The 18414-nt window shown below is 35.9% G+C and overlaps 1 pseudogene across 1 annotated transcript; it reads right to left on the bottom strand.

Annotated features, from left to right (window-relative positions):
* Positions 1-3005: 3005 nt before the first annotated feature.
* LOC309610080 (olfactory receptor 8S1-like) lies at positions 3006-17783 on the bottom strand (annotated as a pseudogene). Its single transcript has one exon. The product of its transcript is annotated as an olfactory receptor 8S1-like (transcript).
* Positions 17784-18414: the final 631 nt, after the last annotated feature.

Consider the following 18414-nt stretch of genomic DNA (forward strand, 5'->3'; position numbering starts at 1 on the left):
TCAACACTCATTTATGATAAAAACTCTCCAGAAAGTGGGCATAGAGGGAACCTACCTCAACATAATAAAGGCCATATATGACAAACCCACAGCAAACATCATTCTCAATGGTGAAAAACTGAAAGCATTTCCTCTAAGATCAGGAACGAGACAAGGACGTCAACTCTCACCACTATTATTCAACATAGTTCTGGAAGTCCTAGCCACGGCAATAAGAGAAGAAAAAGAAATAAAAGGAATACAAATTGGAAAAGAAGAATTAAAATTGTCACTGTTTGCGGATGACATGATATTATACATAGAGAATCCTAAAACTGCCACCAGAAAACTGCTAGAGCTAATTAATGAATATGGTAAAGTTGCAGGATACAAAATTAATGCACAGAAATCTCTTGCATTCCTATACACTAATGATGAAAAATCTGAAAGAGAAATTATGGAAACACTCCCATTTACCATTGCAACAAAAAGAATAAAATACCTAGGAATAAACCTACCTAGGGAGACAAAAGACCTGTATGCAGAAAACTATAAGACACTGATGAAAGAAATTAAAGATGATACCAACAGATGGAGAGATATACCATGTTCTTGGAGTGGAAGAATCAACATTGTGAAAATGACTATACTACCCAAAGCAATCTACAGATTCAATGCAATCCCTATCAAATTACCAATGGCATTTTTTACGGAACTAGAACAAATCATCTTAAACTTTGTATGGAGACACAAAAGACCCCGAATAGCCAAAGCAGTCTTGAGGGAAAAAAATGGAGCTGGAGGAATCAGACTCCCTGACTTCAGACTATACTACAAAGCTACAGTAATCAAGACAGTATGGTACTGGCACAAAAACAGAAACATAGATCAATGGAACAAGATTGAAAGCCCAGAGATAAACCCATGCATCTATGGTCAACTAATCTATGACAAAGGAGGCAAAGATATATAATGGAGAAAAGACAGTCTCTTCAATAAGTGGTGCTGGGAAAACTGGACAGCTACATGTAAAAGAATGAAATTAGAATATTCCCTAACACCATACACAAAAATAAACTCAAAATGGATATGAGACCTAAATGTAAGACTGGACACTATAAAACTCTTAGAGGAAAACATAGGAAGAACACTCTTTGACATAAATCACAGCAAGATCTTTTTTGATCCACCTCCTAGAGTAATGGAAATAAAAACAAAAATAAACAAATGGGACCTAATGAAATTTCAAAGCTTTTGCACAGCAAAGGAAACCATAAACAAGACAAAAAGACAACCCCCAGAATGGGAGAAAATATTTGCAAACGAAGCAACGGACAAAGGATTAATCTCCAAAATATATAAACAGCTCATTCAGCTCAATATTAAAGAAACAAACACCCCAATCCAAAAATGGGCAGATGACCTAAATAGACATTTCTCCAAAGAAGACATACAGATGGCCACGAAGCACATGAAAAGATGCTCAACATCACTAATTATTAGAGAAATGCAAATCAAAACTACAATGAGGTATCACCTCACTCCTGTTAGAATGGGCATCATCAGAAAATCAACAAACAACAAATGCTGGAGAGGGTGTGGAGAAAAGGGAACCCTCTTGCACTGTTGGTGGGAATGTAAATTGATACAGCCACTGTGGAGAACAATATGGAGGTTCCTTAAAAAACTAAAAATAGAATTACCATATGACCCAGCAATCCCACTACTGGGCATATACCCAGAGAAAACCATAGTTCAAAAAGACACATGCACCCGAATGTTCATTGCAGCACTATTTACAATAGCCAGGTCATGGAAGCAACCTAAATGCCCATCAACAGACGAATGGATAAAGAAGTTGTGTTACATATATACAATGGAATATTACTCAGCCATAAAAAGGAACGAAACTGAGTCATTTGTTGAGACGTGGATGGATCTAGAGACTGTCATACAGAGTGAAGTAAGTCAGAAAGAGAAAAACAAATATCATATATTAACGCATGTATGTGGAACCTAGAAAAATGGTACAGATGAGCCGGTTTGCAGGGCAGAAGTTGAGACACAGATGTAGAGAATGGACATATGCACACCAAGGGGGGAAAACTGCGGTGGGGTGGGGATGGTGTTGTGCTGAATTGGGCGATTGGGATTGACATGTATACACTGATGTGTATAAAACTGATGCCTAATAAGAACCTGCAGTATAAAAAAACAAACAAACAAAACAACTAATACTAAACTTTCATTGGGTTATTTGTATGGAAATATGTTAATATAAATGTTTCAGACATTACATGAAATTTCTAAAAATCTTATATGTTCTGGTATAATGTTATAAGTCATAATCCTAGTTATTACCTTAAAATGTATATCTCAGAAATAACTAATTTTCTTGTCAACTGCATTATTATGAACTTTCATCAAATTTTTAACCGTGGTCATTTTTAAGTCTTTTGTCATTTACAGACAGTTCTGTGTGTACTCTGATGCTTTTGCAAATATGTTCCTATAAAAGGGTTTCATCTTTAAGAAATTCATGGAAAAGACTCTAACAAGTACAGGTTTCTGGTAACTGACTGTACTGCTGAACTGAATGAAGAAGCATTTTCAGAACTCTAATGAAAAACTGATGAACTCATAAAACTGCTAACAAAAGATCAAGATGAAAAAAAAATTAATTACATGGGACTGAGTGAACTGATGAGGATGAGTATAATTTTTGTGACTTTCTGTCTGAATTAAAAAAAAAAAATCCCACAAGGACTCAGAGGCAAAGAATATACAAATCAATTTTCACTGCAAAGTAAAGGAGCTGTTACAGTGGAGGATTACTGGACTGAATGTCAATATTATGACATAGTATGAGTGTGTTTCATGTTTGGTAATTACAATCATTGTTGCTTTTGTTGTGGTCATCCATGTACAATGCTTGGTGTCAGTCTATTTATCTCTTGTAAAAATAAAATACAGTGTGTGTGTGTGTGAAAAAAAAAAAAAAAAAGGTCCAGAAAATCTGCAAACAATAAATGCTGGAGAGGGTGTGGAGAAAAGGGAACCCTCTTGCACTGTTGGTGGGAATGTAAATTGATACAGCCACCATGGAGAACAGTATGGAGGTTCCTTAAAAAACTAAAAATAGAACTACCATACAACCCAGCAATCCCACTACTGGGCATATACCCTGAGAAAACCATAATTCAAAGAGTCATGTACCAAAATGTTCATTGCAGCTCTATTTACAATAGCCAGGACATGAAAGCAACCTAAGTGTCCATCATCGGATGAATGGATAAAGAAGATGTGGCACATATATACAATGGAATATTACTCAGCCATAAAAAGAAACGAAATTGAGATATTTGTAGTGAGGTGGATGGACCGACAGTCTGTCATACAGAGTGAAGTAAGTCAGAAAGAGAAAAACAAATACAGTATGCTAACACATATATATGGAATCTAAGAAAAAAAAAAAAAAGGTCATGAAGAACCTAGGGGTAAGACGGCAATAAAGACACAGACGTACTAGAGAATGGACTTGAGGATATGGGGAGGGGGAAGGGTAAGCTGTGACAAAGTGAGAGAGTGGCATGGACATATATACACTAACAAATGTAAAATAGATAGCTAGTGGGAAGCAGCCGCATAGCACAGGGAGATCAGCTCGGTGGTTTGTGACCACCTAGAGGGGTGGGATAGGGAGGGTGGGAGGGAGGGAGACGCAAGAGGGAAGAGATATGGGAACATATGTGTATGTATAACTGATTCACTTCATTATAAAGCAGAAACTAACACACCATTGTAAAGCAATTATACTCCAATAAAGATGTTTAAAAAATAAATTAAAAAAAATTAAAAATTAAAAATTAAAAAAAAAAAAATTTCCAACAAACAAAAGTCCAGGACCAGATGCCTTCACATATGAATTCTATCAAACATTTAGAGAAGAGTTAAAACCTACCCTTCTGAAACTCTTCCAAAACATTGCAGAGGAAGGAACACTTCTGAACTCATTCTATGATGCCAGCATCACCCTGATGCCAAAACCAGACAAAGATACCACAAAAAAAGATTACTGACCAATATTACTGATGAACATAGACACACAATTCTTCCACAAAATACTAGTAAACAGAATCTAACAATACATTAAAAGGATCATACATCATGATCAAGTGGGATTTATCCCAGGGATGCAAGGATTCTTCAATATCCACAAATAAGCCAGTGTGATACACCACATTAACAAACTGAAGAATAAAAACCATATGATCATCTCAACAGATGCAGAAAAAGCTTTTGACAAAAATCAACACCCATTTATGATAAAAACTCTCCAGAAAGTGAGCATAGAGGGAATCTACCTCAACATAATAAAGGCCATATATGACAAATCCATAGCTAACATCATTCTCAACAGTGAAAAGCTGAAAGCATTCCCTCTAAGATCTGAACAAGGCAAGGATACCATTGTTGCCACTCTTATTCAACATATTTTTGGGAGCCCTAGCCACAGAAATCAGAGAATAAAAAGAAATAAAAGGAATCCAAAGTGGAAAAGAAGTAAAACTGTCACTGTTTGCAAATGACATGATACTATACATAGAAAATCCTAAAGATGCTACCGGATAACTACTAGAGTTCACCAATGAATTCAGCAAAGTTGCAGGATACAAAATTAATACACAGAAATCTCTTGCATTCCTATACACTAACAACAAAAGATCAGAAAGAGAAATTAAGGAAACAATCTCATTTACCATCACATCAAAAAGAATAAAATACCTAGGAATAAACCACACAAGGAGACAAAAGACCTGTACTCTGAAAACGATAAGACGCTGTCGAAAGAAAGCAAAGATGACACAAACAAATAGAAAGATATACCATGTTTTTGGATTAGAAGAATCAATATTGTCAAAATGACTATACTACCCAAGGCAATCTACAGATTCAATGTAATCCCTTCCAAATTACCAAAGGCATTTTTCACACAACTAGAACAAAAAATTTTTTAATTTATATGGAAATACAAATACCACAAATAGCCAAAGCAATCTTGAGAAAGAAAAACGGAGCTGGAGGAATCAGACTCCCTGACTTCAGACTATATGACAAAGCTACAGTAATTAAAACAGTATTGTACTGGTACAAAAACAGAAGTACAGACCAATGGAACAGGATAGAAAGCCCAGAAATAAACCCACAAACCTATGGTCAATTAATCTATGACAAAGGAGGCAAGAAAAAACAATGGAGAAGAGACAATCTCTTCAATAAGTGGTGATGGGAAAACTGGACAGCTACATGTAAAAGAATGAAATTAGATCATTCTCTAACACCATAAACAAAAATAAACTCAAAATAGATCAAAGACCTAAATGTAAGGCCAGACACTATAAACCTCTTAGAGGAAAACATAGGCAGAACACTCTGTGACATAAATTGCTGCAATGTCTTTTTTGACTCACCTCCTAGTGTAATGAAAATAAAAACAAAAATAAACAAATGGGACCTACTTAAACTTAAAAAAGCTTCTGCACAGCAAAGGAAACCATCAGCAAAACAAAAAGACAACACACGGTATGGGAGAAAATATCCGCAAACAAAGAGACTGACAAGGGGTTAATCTCCAAAATATAAAAACAGCACATGCACCTCTATGTCAAAAAAACAGAGAACCCAATCAAAAAATGGGCAGAAGATATAAATAGACATTTCTCCAAAGAAGACATAAAGATGGCCAAAAAGCACATGGAAAGATGCTCAACATCACTACTTATCAGAGAAGTGCAAATCGAAACCACAATGAGGTATCACCTCACATTGGTCAGAATGGCCGTCAGCAAAAAGTCTACAAACAACACATGCTGGAGAGGGTGTGGAGAAAAGGGAACCCTCCTACAACGTTGGTGGGAATGTAAATTGGTACAACCACTATGGAGAACAGTATGGAACTTCCTTAAAATACCAAAAATAGAACTACCATATGATTCAGCAATCCCACTCCTGTGCATATCCAGAGAAAACCATAATCTGAAAAGACACACGTACCCCAATGTTCATTGCAGCACTATTTACAATGACCAAGACATGGAAGTAACCTAAATATCCATTGACAGAGGAATGGATCAAGAAGATGTGATACATATATATAATAGAATATTACTCTGCCATAAAAAAGAATGAAGTAATGCCATTTGCAGCAACATGGATGGACCTAAAGATTATCATACTACAAAGACAAATATCATATGATATCACTCATTTGTGAAATCTACATTAAAAATGATACAAATGAACTTATTTACAAAGGAGGAACAGATTTACAGATATGAAAAACAAACTTATGGTTACCAAAGGGTAAGTGTCAGGGGGAGGGATAAATTAGGAGCCTGGGATGAACACACAAACACTAACATATATAAGATAGGTAACCAACAAGGACCTACTGCATAGCACAGGGAACTCCACTCAATATTCTGTGATAACCTATATGAGAAAAGAATCTAAAAAGGAATGAATATATGTATATGTATAACTGAATCACTTTGCTGTACACCTGAAACTAACAAAACATTGTAAATCAACTATACTACAATAAAATTAAAATAAAAAAGAAAACCATCAAGCCACAAAGAGACTAAAAGTCGAAAAGAGAAGAACTACAAAAACCACCAGAAAAAAAGTAACAAATTGGCAATAACTATATACCTATCAATAATCACTTTAAATGTCAAAGGACTAATGCTTCAATCATAAAAAAAAAAAAAAAAAACGAGACCCATCTACATGCTGCCTACAGAGATTCAGTTCAGAGCTAAACACACACATGGACTGGGAGTGAGGGGATAGAAAAAGATATTCAGTGTAAATGGAAATGAAAAGAAAGCTGGGGTAGCAATACTCACATTAGAAAAAAATTAGACTTAAAGTCTATAATAAGATACAAATAAGGGTATTATATAATGATATAGGGATCAATACAGGAAGATTCTATAACGTTTGTAAACATATACATACCTGATATAGGAGCACCTAAAATATAAAGCAAATATTAACAGACAGGGATAAATTGACAACAATACAATAACAGTAGGGAACTTTAAAACCCCACTTACATCAATGGACATATCACCCAGACAGAAAATCAATAAGGAAACAATGATCTTAAATGACACATTAGTCCAGTTGGACTTAATAGGTGTCTACAGGACATTCCATCCAAAAACACCAGAATACACATTCTTTTCAAGTGCACATGGAATGCCCTGCAGCATAGATCACATGATAGGCAAAAAAACGAGTCTCAACAAACTTAAGAGAGTAGAAAGTATGCAAGCATCTTTTCCAACCAAAAGGGTATGAAACTAGAAATCAATTACAGGAAGAAAAATGTAAAAAACACAAAAAAGTGGAGATTAAAAAAAAATGGGTCAAAGAAAAAACCAAAGAGGAAATCAGAAAATATCTTGAGACAAATGAAATTAAAACACAACTTTCCAAAATCTATGGGATGCAGCAAAAGCGGTTTGAAGATGGAAATTTACAGTGTTATGGTCATATCTCCAGAAACAAGAAAAAATCTTGCTTTTCTTGAAGAATAAAATACCTAGTAATAAACCTACCTAAAAAGATAAAAGACCTATACTTGGAAAACTATAAGACACTGATGAAAGAAATAGAAGATGACATTAACAGATGGAAAGATATACCATGTTAATATGTTAGAAGAATTAATATTCTTAAAATGACCATACTAACCAAGGAAATCTACAGATTCAATGCAATCCCTATCAAATACCAAGAACATTTTTCACAGAACTAGAGCAAATAATATTAAAATTTGTATGGAAACACAAAAGACCCCAAATAGCCAAAATAATCTTGAGAAAGAAGAAAAAAACTGGAGGCATCACGCACCCTGACTTCATACTATACTACAAAACTACAATCATCAAAACAGTGTGGTACTGGCATAAAGACACATAGGTCAATGGAACAGAATAGAGAGCCCAGAAATAAACCCATGCACTTATGGTCAGTTAATCTTTGTATAGATGTCATAATCTACAACAAAGGAGGAAAGAATATACAATGGAGAAAAGACAGTCTCTTCAATAAGTGGTGGTAGGAAACCTGGACGGCTACATGTAAATGAGTCAGATTAGAACATTTTCTCACACCATAAACAAAAATAAACTCAAAATGTACTAAAGACCTATATGTAGGACCAGAACCCTAAATCTCCTTGAAGAAAACATAGGCAGTACACTCTTTGACATCAGTTTTGGCAATAATGTTTTTTGTATCTTTCTCCTCAGGCAAGGGAGACAAAAGCAAAAAATAAACAAACAGGACCTAATTAAACTTACAAGCTTTTGCACAGCATAGGAAACCATCAATAATAATGAAAAACAACCCATTTAATTGGAGAAGATATTTGCAAATGATATCTCTGATAAGGGGGTTAATATCCAAAATATATAAAGACCTTACAGAACTCAGTATCAAAACAAAACAAAACAAAACACAACCCTTTTAAAAAATGGGCAGACAACCTGAACAGACATTTGTCCAAAGAAGATATACAGATGGCCAACAGACACAGGAAACGATGCTCAACAACACTAATCATCAGGGAAATGCAAATCAAAACCACGATGAGATATTACCTCATATATGTGAGAATGGCTATCATCAAAAAGACAAGAAGTAATAAATGTTGGGGAGGATGTGGAGTAAAGGGAACCCTATTTCATTGTTGGTAGGAATGTATAGTGGTATAGCCACTGTGGAAAACAGTATTGAGGTTCCTCAAAAAATTAGAAAGAGAACTACCATATGATCCGGCAATTCCACTCCTTGGTATATATCCAAAGTAAATGAAAACACTAATCGAAAAGATTATATATATATATATTCACACATACACATAATGGAATATTACTCATCCATAAAAAGAATGAACTTTTGCTATTTGCAACAACATGGATAAACCTGGAGGGTATTATACTTAGTGAAGTAAGTCACACAGAGAAGGACAAATACTGTGTGTTTTCACTTATATGTGGAACTAAAAAATAAAACAAACAAATGAATATAACAAATCACAAACAGACTCATAGATATTAGAGAACAAACTAGTGGTCACAAGTGGGGAGAAGGGTGGGAGGATGGGCAGTATAGTGGAAGGGGTTAAGAGGTACAAACTACTAGGTATAAAGTAAATAAGATACAAGGATATAATATAGTACAGGGACTATGTTCAATATTTTATAATAACTTTACATGGGGTATAATCTATAAAAATATCAAATCACTATGTTTTACAACTAAAACTAATATAATATGGTAAATAAACTATACTTCAATAAAAAAGAATATGTTGATGAAAACAAACAAGCAAAACAAAACAAAACAAACAAAAAAAAGAGATTCTAAGTAAAAGAAGCTAGACACAAAAGAGCACATATTGTATAGTTCCATTTAAGTGAAATGTCCAGAAGAAGCAAATCTGTGTCTGGGGGTGCCTGGGTCTGAGGATGAAAACAAGGAGTGACTGCAAATGAGTACAAGGGATCTTTGGGGGATATAAAAACATTCTAAAATTGAACTGTGGTGATGGTTGCACAACTCTGCAGATGTACTAAAATCATGGAATTCACACTTAAAAAGAGTGAATTTTACAGTACATAAAATTTTATATATTAATTTTATAGTACATATAGTATACTTTGATAAAGCTGTTAATAAAAGATAAATGAGGGATGTATGAAACAGCCTATGATATTTCAGATTAATCAATGTAAAATTATAATTGGAAAAGACAAATAGATGATTGACTCAGCAAAGAAACCTCAGATATATATCACAGAATTTAATGTATAGCATACATTATTTCTATTCAGTGGGAAAGAAAGTAATATTTAATAAATATTGTTCTCTAAGTGGCTTTAAATTCATAAAACAATACATCTAGGGACTTCCGTGGTGGCACAGTGGTTAAGAATCTGCCTGCCAATGCAGGGGACACAGGTTCAATCCTTGGTCTGGGAAGATCCCACACGCCACGGAGCAACTAAGCCCGCGAGCCACAACTACTGAGCCCGCATGCCACAACTACTGAAGCCTGCGTGCCTAGAACCTGTGCTCCACCACAAGAGAAGCCACCGCAGCGAGAAGCCTGTGCACCACAATGAAGAGTAGCCCCCACTTGCCACAACTAGAGAAATCCCAAGTGCAGCAACGAAGACCAAAAATAAATAAATTAAAAAAAACAATACATCTAGACATCCATATTACACCCGTAAGTAAATTCCAAATGATTAAGTAGTTTAATGTAATATAAACCAAGGAAAGTTAAGAGATAATATGTACAGTTGAGTAGTTAGAGAAATTCTTAAATAAAACAGGACAGCTACATGCTATCAGGTAAAAGGCATACATATTTGACTATGTAAATAGTTAAACTTTTATATGACAAAATAAATAGACAGATAATAGATTATCAATATTTGCAATATAGATTACAAACTACTATTAATATTGCTAATTATAAAATGGCACTAATGGACAAGAAAAAGACAAACACAAAAGAGAAATAGGCAAAAGATATGAATGAGAAACTTACAGGAGAGTAAATCCAAATGGTTAACAAACACAGGAAAAATCAGTAACGCTCACCAGTAGTAAGGAAAATGTAGAATAAGCTAAACAAAGACACCACTTTGTACCCACCAGAAGGCAGAAAGTGTTTTTTTAATGTTTTTTCATTTTTTTTTAATTGAAGTATAGTTGATTTAAAACATTGTGTTAATTACTACTGTACAGCAAAGTGACTCAGTTATATACATATATATATATATATATATATATATATATATATATATATATTCTTTTTCATAAGTTTTAAATGATCTGTAACAACTGTATCTGGAGAGTATGTAGGGGAAAACTACACCTATTCACTACTTAGAATGTGTGAACATTCCAGAAGGCAATCTAGCAACATATATTCAAATTAAAATATGTATCCACATTGATTTTAGAATCTCATTCCTGAGAATCACCCCCATATAAATAAAAGCATCCAAAGTTTAAGGATTTATATACAAATATGTTTATTGAACTATTACTCATTATGACAAAAATCTGGAAGCAAAGGTAATGCCCAACTAAAAGATAGTTGTATCAATTATAGCATATCCTTACCATGGAATATTAGGCTACGATTTGAAAGACTAAATTAGAACTAAACCATTTGACCTAGATTAATATGCCCCTGGTATTGCTGAATGAGAAAAACAAGATAAAACCTACATATTTAAAGGGAGTTTAAAAAACAGAGAAGCCATGTATATGTAAAAATGAATGTGTATGTAGAAATGAATATATGTGTATATGTATATATGAGCACTTATATATGATTATATGAGCATGGAGAAAATTATGAAGGAAAATACTTTTAGTTAACATGGGTTCATGGAAAAGGAGGTGATGTAGTTGGAGGGAGAATAGAAATTAGGGAAAAGGGAGGTAAGTAAAAAAGGAAAAAATAAGACTGGACTACCATGAAGCACTATACATGAAATGATCTCATAAAATTATATATGTGTCTTTATGTATATAAAGATATAAAAATTAATTTTAAAATGTCAAGTCCACACTCCTTGGCCGAACATACTTAAAATAATTTTTCACAAATTATCTCCATATTTTTGAAATAGAAATTAGTGGGTTATTATTGTTATTTTAAATTCAAATCCCCTAATTATCTTTTCTGATTCTTCATTTCAGCCCAAGTCATGTTAATTTTGAGTGCTGGAAACTAATAGAGTAACAGGAAGGGATGAGCATGAGAAGAATTTTGTGTTTTTTCCAACAGGAAAGGAAGAGCTTGGGTGAGGAGAGCACTGTGGAGGTAGTTTTGAGTGGTTTGGAGGTTCGGTATGCTGTCCTCAAATCCTCCCAGGTATAAGTGTTCAACTCTTGATCAGTTCTATATGCAGCCCAATATTATAGTTCATTCTCACAGGGTTGTAATTCAGCAAGCCAGAGAATCAACCTCTGACTTTGGCTTTAGGTCGTCTCTGAGCCGCAAGCAGTAAGGTCAAAATTTCCAGATTTGAACTTGTCTTGCTTGAAATTATCCTTCGTTCTTAATATTTTTATCCCCACCATATCGAATGACAGCAGCAGCTTCTTAATCACTATAGTTTCATTCTCGGTGGGTGCATGATTTTAGGTAATCACAGGTGGTAAGTATACATTTGCCATTATAGTATAGCGTGATGTATATGTTCCCATCAGAGAATATAAATAGAAGATTTGCTATCTTTTGTACCTCCTTGTATATTAATTAATCAAAAATAATCCCACTGGGGGTCAAGTGAAGGACATAATTCAAGTTTTAGTGCCAATTTGAGTACCAGTTTGACTTCTTTGTTTCCAACCAACATAATTAGAATTTGGTTCACACTAATAAAGAAAAGGATGTTCTGCAAAGTACCAGACGCAAGAAAGGGTTTGTGAAAATGGACTCTGGATTCAGACCTACTGGTTTGAAATTCCAGTTCCCTTCACCTGTAGGCAACTTTTCTGGTTCTCAGTTATTTATTTGTAAAACAGGAGTAATAGTACTTAGTTCATACAAGGTTGTTGAGATAAAGAGGATTATATGTGTAAAACACTTAAGATAAGAGTCTTTATTAAAAGTTTGCTATTGTTATTTTGCTTATTGAAAAACCTCCTGGGAGGAAGCCCACTGGGCATGGAATCACTGGAGACCTCAGTAGCAGGAGAGCCTGGGCAGTCTCTTGTTAGGAGGCAGGTGTAGAATGATTGGCGTTTCGTGGGTCACATGATCTCCTTGTGGTGAGCGTGGGGACACGGGGCACCATGGGGAATCCCACTGGTCTACACAGAAGGGGAAGTGTTAATTTCCCTAAGCAAGAGTGGTGTGCAGTTAAAGTAGGAAGGATAAAATCATGCTGGGTAGGCAAAAGTAACAGGTGTTTTCTACAACACAAATATATAAACAATATGTTGTAAAATTACCTGACCCACTTCTCATCCTCTGAAGAGGGCTGACCATTAATCATCCTATGAATAGAGCTTGCTGCCTTCTTAAGCATGTATTAAGATTCTGACATATATATATCTTTTAACATCTGGCATGATGGTCAATCAAGAAATAATCCCTTGTTTCTAAGAACACTACTTGCAAGCTGTGATCAGACCAGTATTATATCAGTGAATGGAAGTCATCCTTCAATACAATCCTCATGTATTGAAGGATTTAAGAACACTTCTAATAAAGATGTTTCTAAGAAGGCTAAAAAAAACTTAATTTCCAGTTACGTATTTTGTTACAGAGTAGTTTAGCTTCTCCATGGTCCTGTTCCTCTGGTCCTCTATGTGAAAAAGTTAACATATCTTCTTAACATTCTTCCCATAGCTGCCTTCACCTCCTTGTTCTAAAGGCTATAGATGAGGGGATTCAGCATGGGAGTGATCACACTGTATTGTAAAGGGAAGATCATCTCCAGGAGGAACCTGAGGTTGGCAAAGAGATAACTGAGGAAACCTGAGCCATAGAACAGGATCACTGCAGTGAGGTGGGAGGAGCAGGTAGAGAAGGCCTTGCTTCTGCCTGAGGTGGAGCTGATGCTCAGGATGGTGGAGACAATGCAGATATAAGAGAAGAAGATTAAAATTAAGGTTCCAAAGTAACGGAAGACAGAAGAGCAGAGCAAGAGTGTGAAATTGGTGGAGGTATCAGAGCAAGAAAGATGGAAGAGAGAAGACAGCTCGCAGCTGAAGTGGGGAATAGTTTGGTCCTCACAATAGACTAAATTGACAGCCAGAAGGATGTTGATGACAGCATCAACAAAGGCCAGGCCCCAGGAGCCCCACACCAGCCCAGTACAGAGCTGGTTGTTCATCACCTGGCCATAGAGCAGAGGGGAGCTGATGGCTACATAGCGGTCATAGGCCATCACAGCCAGCAGACGTGCCTCAGTGCCCCCCGGTGGCAAACACAAAGAAGGCCTGAGCCAGGCAGCTCTCTACAAAGATGGTTTTACTTTCAGAAAGTAGATTCTCCAGCATCTTGGGGAGTGTGACAGATGAATGGCAGATGTCCAGAAAGGAGAACTGTCCCAAAAAGAAGTACATGGGCGTGTGGAGGTGGGGATCAACTCTGATAACCAGCAGCATTACCAGGTTCCCCAACAGGGTCAGGAGGTAAATCATCAGAAACAACATGAAGAGCAGAATCTGGGTCTGAGGGTCAACAGAAAACCCAAGGAGGATAAACCCACTGAACATGCTGTGGTTTCCCAGTGATAAAAAGATTTACCCTAGGAATCCAAGAGAGAGAGACATTAAAACTCCTTTTGCGCCTCCCAATTACCCCACTGACTTAGCCCTCTTGTTCATATACATCATTTCACAACTGTACTGAAAACCATGTTCACATATTCCTAAACTCATTTCCTAATCATCATGATAACTTTGATATTGCTGGATGGCATTCTACCACCCCTCTATCAACTCCCTATGTAAATTTGTAGACCCTCATCTTATGTCTCTAGAGGTTTCTTTTATTTTTAAGATGGGTATTAATACAAAGAACATTTTGTATAGTCAGTGGAAATAGAGAATTTATTGATGCAGCAGAGTAAGAGGTAAAGAGCAGAAGTGTAGTCCTTGAGAAAGGGAAAAGGAATGAGATCCAGACAGCACAGGTGGAGTTTTGTCCATAGACAGGAGGAGAGGCTCTTTATCTTTTGTAAATAGGAGGGAAGTTATAGAGAGTGGGGACTGAGGCAGCTAGCTTGGAGGATTTTATGGCTGAGATATGAGAGACTTTCTGATTGCTGCAAAGTTTTTGAAGAACTGTGAGATGAGACCATGAACAGAGTTTGCCTATCTATCTGTCTACCTACCTACCTACCTACCTACCTACCTATCTATCTATCTATCTATCTATCTATCTATCTATCTATCTCTCTATCTGTGTGCGTACGTATGTTGTGTGGTTTTAGCGAAGTGGCGATGAGGGATTTTGATGAACCAAGAATACAAAACTCAGGTATACCAAGTGGAAAACTAATTTACAGTAGGATTAACTGGTGATATATTTGCCTATTTGAGATTCTGGGACCAATTTGGACAAGTGTGTGGTTGTCACAGTAGTATTTAGCTGCTTAAGCACATGTGTGGAGCAGGCGGATATCTGGCTTTAAATGGGGTTTGTTTTTTTCCAGGCACATGCAGTGATAAAGAAAAAAAAAAGAGGTAGGGAAGAAAAGCATGCTTACAAAGTGAATGAATCACAGAAACAAGGCTGTGCAAGGAATTAAATGGGTGGCCAAGCAGAGGATTATGGCTAGGGCAAAAGTCATATAGTCACTGGTTTGGGTTTGAAGAATTGCTTATGTAGGAACACTAGGTTAAGCAAATTTTAAGATTTGGAGATAGTCGTTAGATAGAGGGATGCTTGAAATTCAGATTTTGTAAGTATAAATACTCCTGATGACAAAGTGATGGGCATTATTGTGGCAGTAGGTGCCTAAGATGAGGTAGAAGATTCAGTCTCTGGCACCGTAGAGGACAAAGTCTAGGTTGCTGAGTTAGTGTGGTGAGGATTTTTTTCCTGTTTTGTTTTTGTTTTTTAATTTTACTGCAAAATTTACTGCAAAATTAAATCTGCAATTATTTGAATTGCAGATTTAAGACTGTGGTTGATGAGGAGAGAGTTTAAGGCATGAAGAGTGGGAAATGTGTTCCTAATGTCCTACCATATCCATATCTGGGCTGCTCTCAGCTGCTCCAAGATAAAACACAGGCTTTATGCCTGAGGTTCAGTAAGTGCAGTGGCATGTTGCCAACATCCTGCAATTTAGAGACAGACATGTGTTGTATAACCCAGTTGTGTCACTTACCATCTGTTTAACTTTTGTGATATTGTTTGTTCTTTTAAATCATAATTTTTCCACATGTAGATTGAGTAAACTTGGGGGAAGTAATATATATCATACATTTGGAAGGACTGAATTAGCTTATACATAAAGAGCTGGAAACAAGATTTCTGACATACTGTAATTATTAATGCATACCAGAAAGAGGAAGAAGAAGAAGGGCATTTCAGAGGAGTGGATCAAAGCATGTTAGGGAAGAGATAATATGAAGCCGTATTGCAGAAGAGCTGTCCCTAGACCTGGAAGCAGTGTTTAGCTGGAGAACAGTGAGGAGACGAGTCTTCAAAGGGAAGCTAAGTCTCTTAGGAAGCAAGAAGAGAGGAAGGGAGTATAGGGAAGAAAGAAGTACCTCAAGGAGTAGGTTAGGAGGGGACAAAGCATCAGAGGATTCAGTAGAACATTTTCATGCTCTTGGCTTCTCTTGGTGGAAACAGTATCCTGGAGCTTTGAGTCAATAGGTGAAGAGATCAGAGATCAAGTGATATTCATTAGAAAAAGATGTAGCATAACTTCCCAACTCTGGGAATAGACATAGTTTTCTTTCTAGGCAGCTGAGAGGGGAGAAAAAAAGAAATACATTAGCTCAGGCTCCAAAAAGCATGTTATTTGTAGAGAAAGTGTTCAGAATCTTATTTGAACTCTTACCCCATCATGGCTTTGAAGAAAAGAAAAGAGAAATATCTTGAAAATTTCAAGTTCTTGACAGGTTGTACTAATTTCTCTCATAGTGTCTCAAGCTTATGTGAGTCAGTGAGTACAAGATCATGAGTTCACACATTTTCCTCAGTGACTCTAAATATGTTGCCGATAGTGTTATCTGAACAAAGGATTCTGATGTCTAGACAATTAAAAGAGCAGTTGGTTTAGGCTGAACTAAGGAACCCAGAGGACTGGTTCAATAATCTATATCCCTAGAAGTTACAGCTTGAAGCTAAAGTCTAGACTCATTTGCTAAGAAGCTTGAACTTTTAAAAAGACATAAGGGATTTTCTCATGTGTGACCTTTGCAACTTGTGAACTGAAGCAATCAACTTGAACTCCTAGATGAGCTTTCCTGCTAGTCTGCTGGGAACCGAAGAGAGGAAGGGTAGGAGAAGGGAATTTGGAACCTGCGAAGAAAGCCAGAATTTTCCCTTAGGGACATACAGGCCATGTGGACCCTCAGAGAATTCACTTGGGATTTGAAACTAGACTCACAGCTAACCTCCAGGTTAGCTTCTCATGTGTATGAGAAATTCAACTGGATTTAATGTTAATCAGTATTAATATTAATCAAGTGAGGTAACTTTTAAAAATTAGTATTGTATTATGCAAGAAATAGATGATGATGGTAAAGTGTACAAGCTGAACATAAGCTTCAATAGCTTTCCTGTGATTTCCCCTATTCTTATTTCTCATAGATCAGGGAGCCAATAGGAGAGAAGTATCCAGCTGTTAAAGATATCTGGTCTAACTATACCCAGAAAATATCCATAGGAATCAGAATGGTGCTAGCTCTATGAAGTACAGGAACAGCAATGACATTTTTTGATGCCAAGGAATTACTGTTATCTCAAGGGCTAATATTAAGTAGATGTCAAGAGGTTTTCATAATTTACTGTATGCGGTTACCTGGGTAAATGGCCCCATGTCACTTTAGTAAGGCGGGAAGAAAGGTTCATGTGTACATCTGTGTAAAAGTATTCATTGGGACACCATTTATAATAGCAAAGAATTGGAAACACCACAGATACCCATAAGTAGAGACTGGACACTCACACGATGGAGTACTTTTAAGCTGTAGAAAGGAATAGGAAAGATCTCTATGTATTGCTATGGAGCGATATCCAGGATATATTGTTAAGTAAAGAAAGCAAAATGCAGGGTGGTCTAAATAGTATGCTAACTTCTGAGTAGCAAGCACACACCCATGTGCATACAATACACACAGTTTAATTTTCAAAAAAGAAACATTGGAAGTATAAAATAAAAACAAAAATGATTACATGTAGGAGGATGGAGAAAACAAACAGGGTGGGGGAAACAAGGATGAAAGTGACACCGCTTTGAATGTACTTTGTTTTATAGTATTGACTTCTGAGTAAAACTTCTGAATTTTATAAAATAAAAAAGATTAAATTTAAAAATCCTAAAATTAAAAACTAAAACAAATGAGCTTAGCTGTATATCAAAGTAGTGACATAACCACAATGGAAAAGAATTATTTCAGCTGACCTTAGATTGTAGAATTTTGACTGGGCTGACTCAGTGAGAGATGATTTCACTCAGTAGTATTATTATTGGTAATAATATTGGTATTGTTTTTGAAACTATTAGATGTACATTTGAAAGATAAAACAAATATTATGCTAATATTGTTAGGAATATATATTTCAGCACAAGAACAACGTGAGACAATATAAAATCAAATAGAGTTTTTGTAATCTTAAATTTGAGTTTGAAATATTTA

Source organism: Balaenoptera borealis (assembly GCF_965194805.1).
Source record: "Balaenoptera borealis genome assembly, chromosome: 13".
Classification (NCBI taxonomy): domain Eukaryota; kingdom Metazoa; phylum Chordata; class Mammalia; order Artiodactyla; family Balaenopteridae; genus Balaenoptera; species Balaenoptera borealis.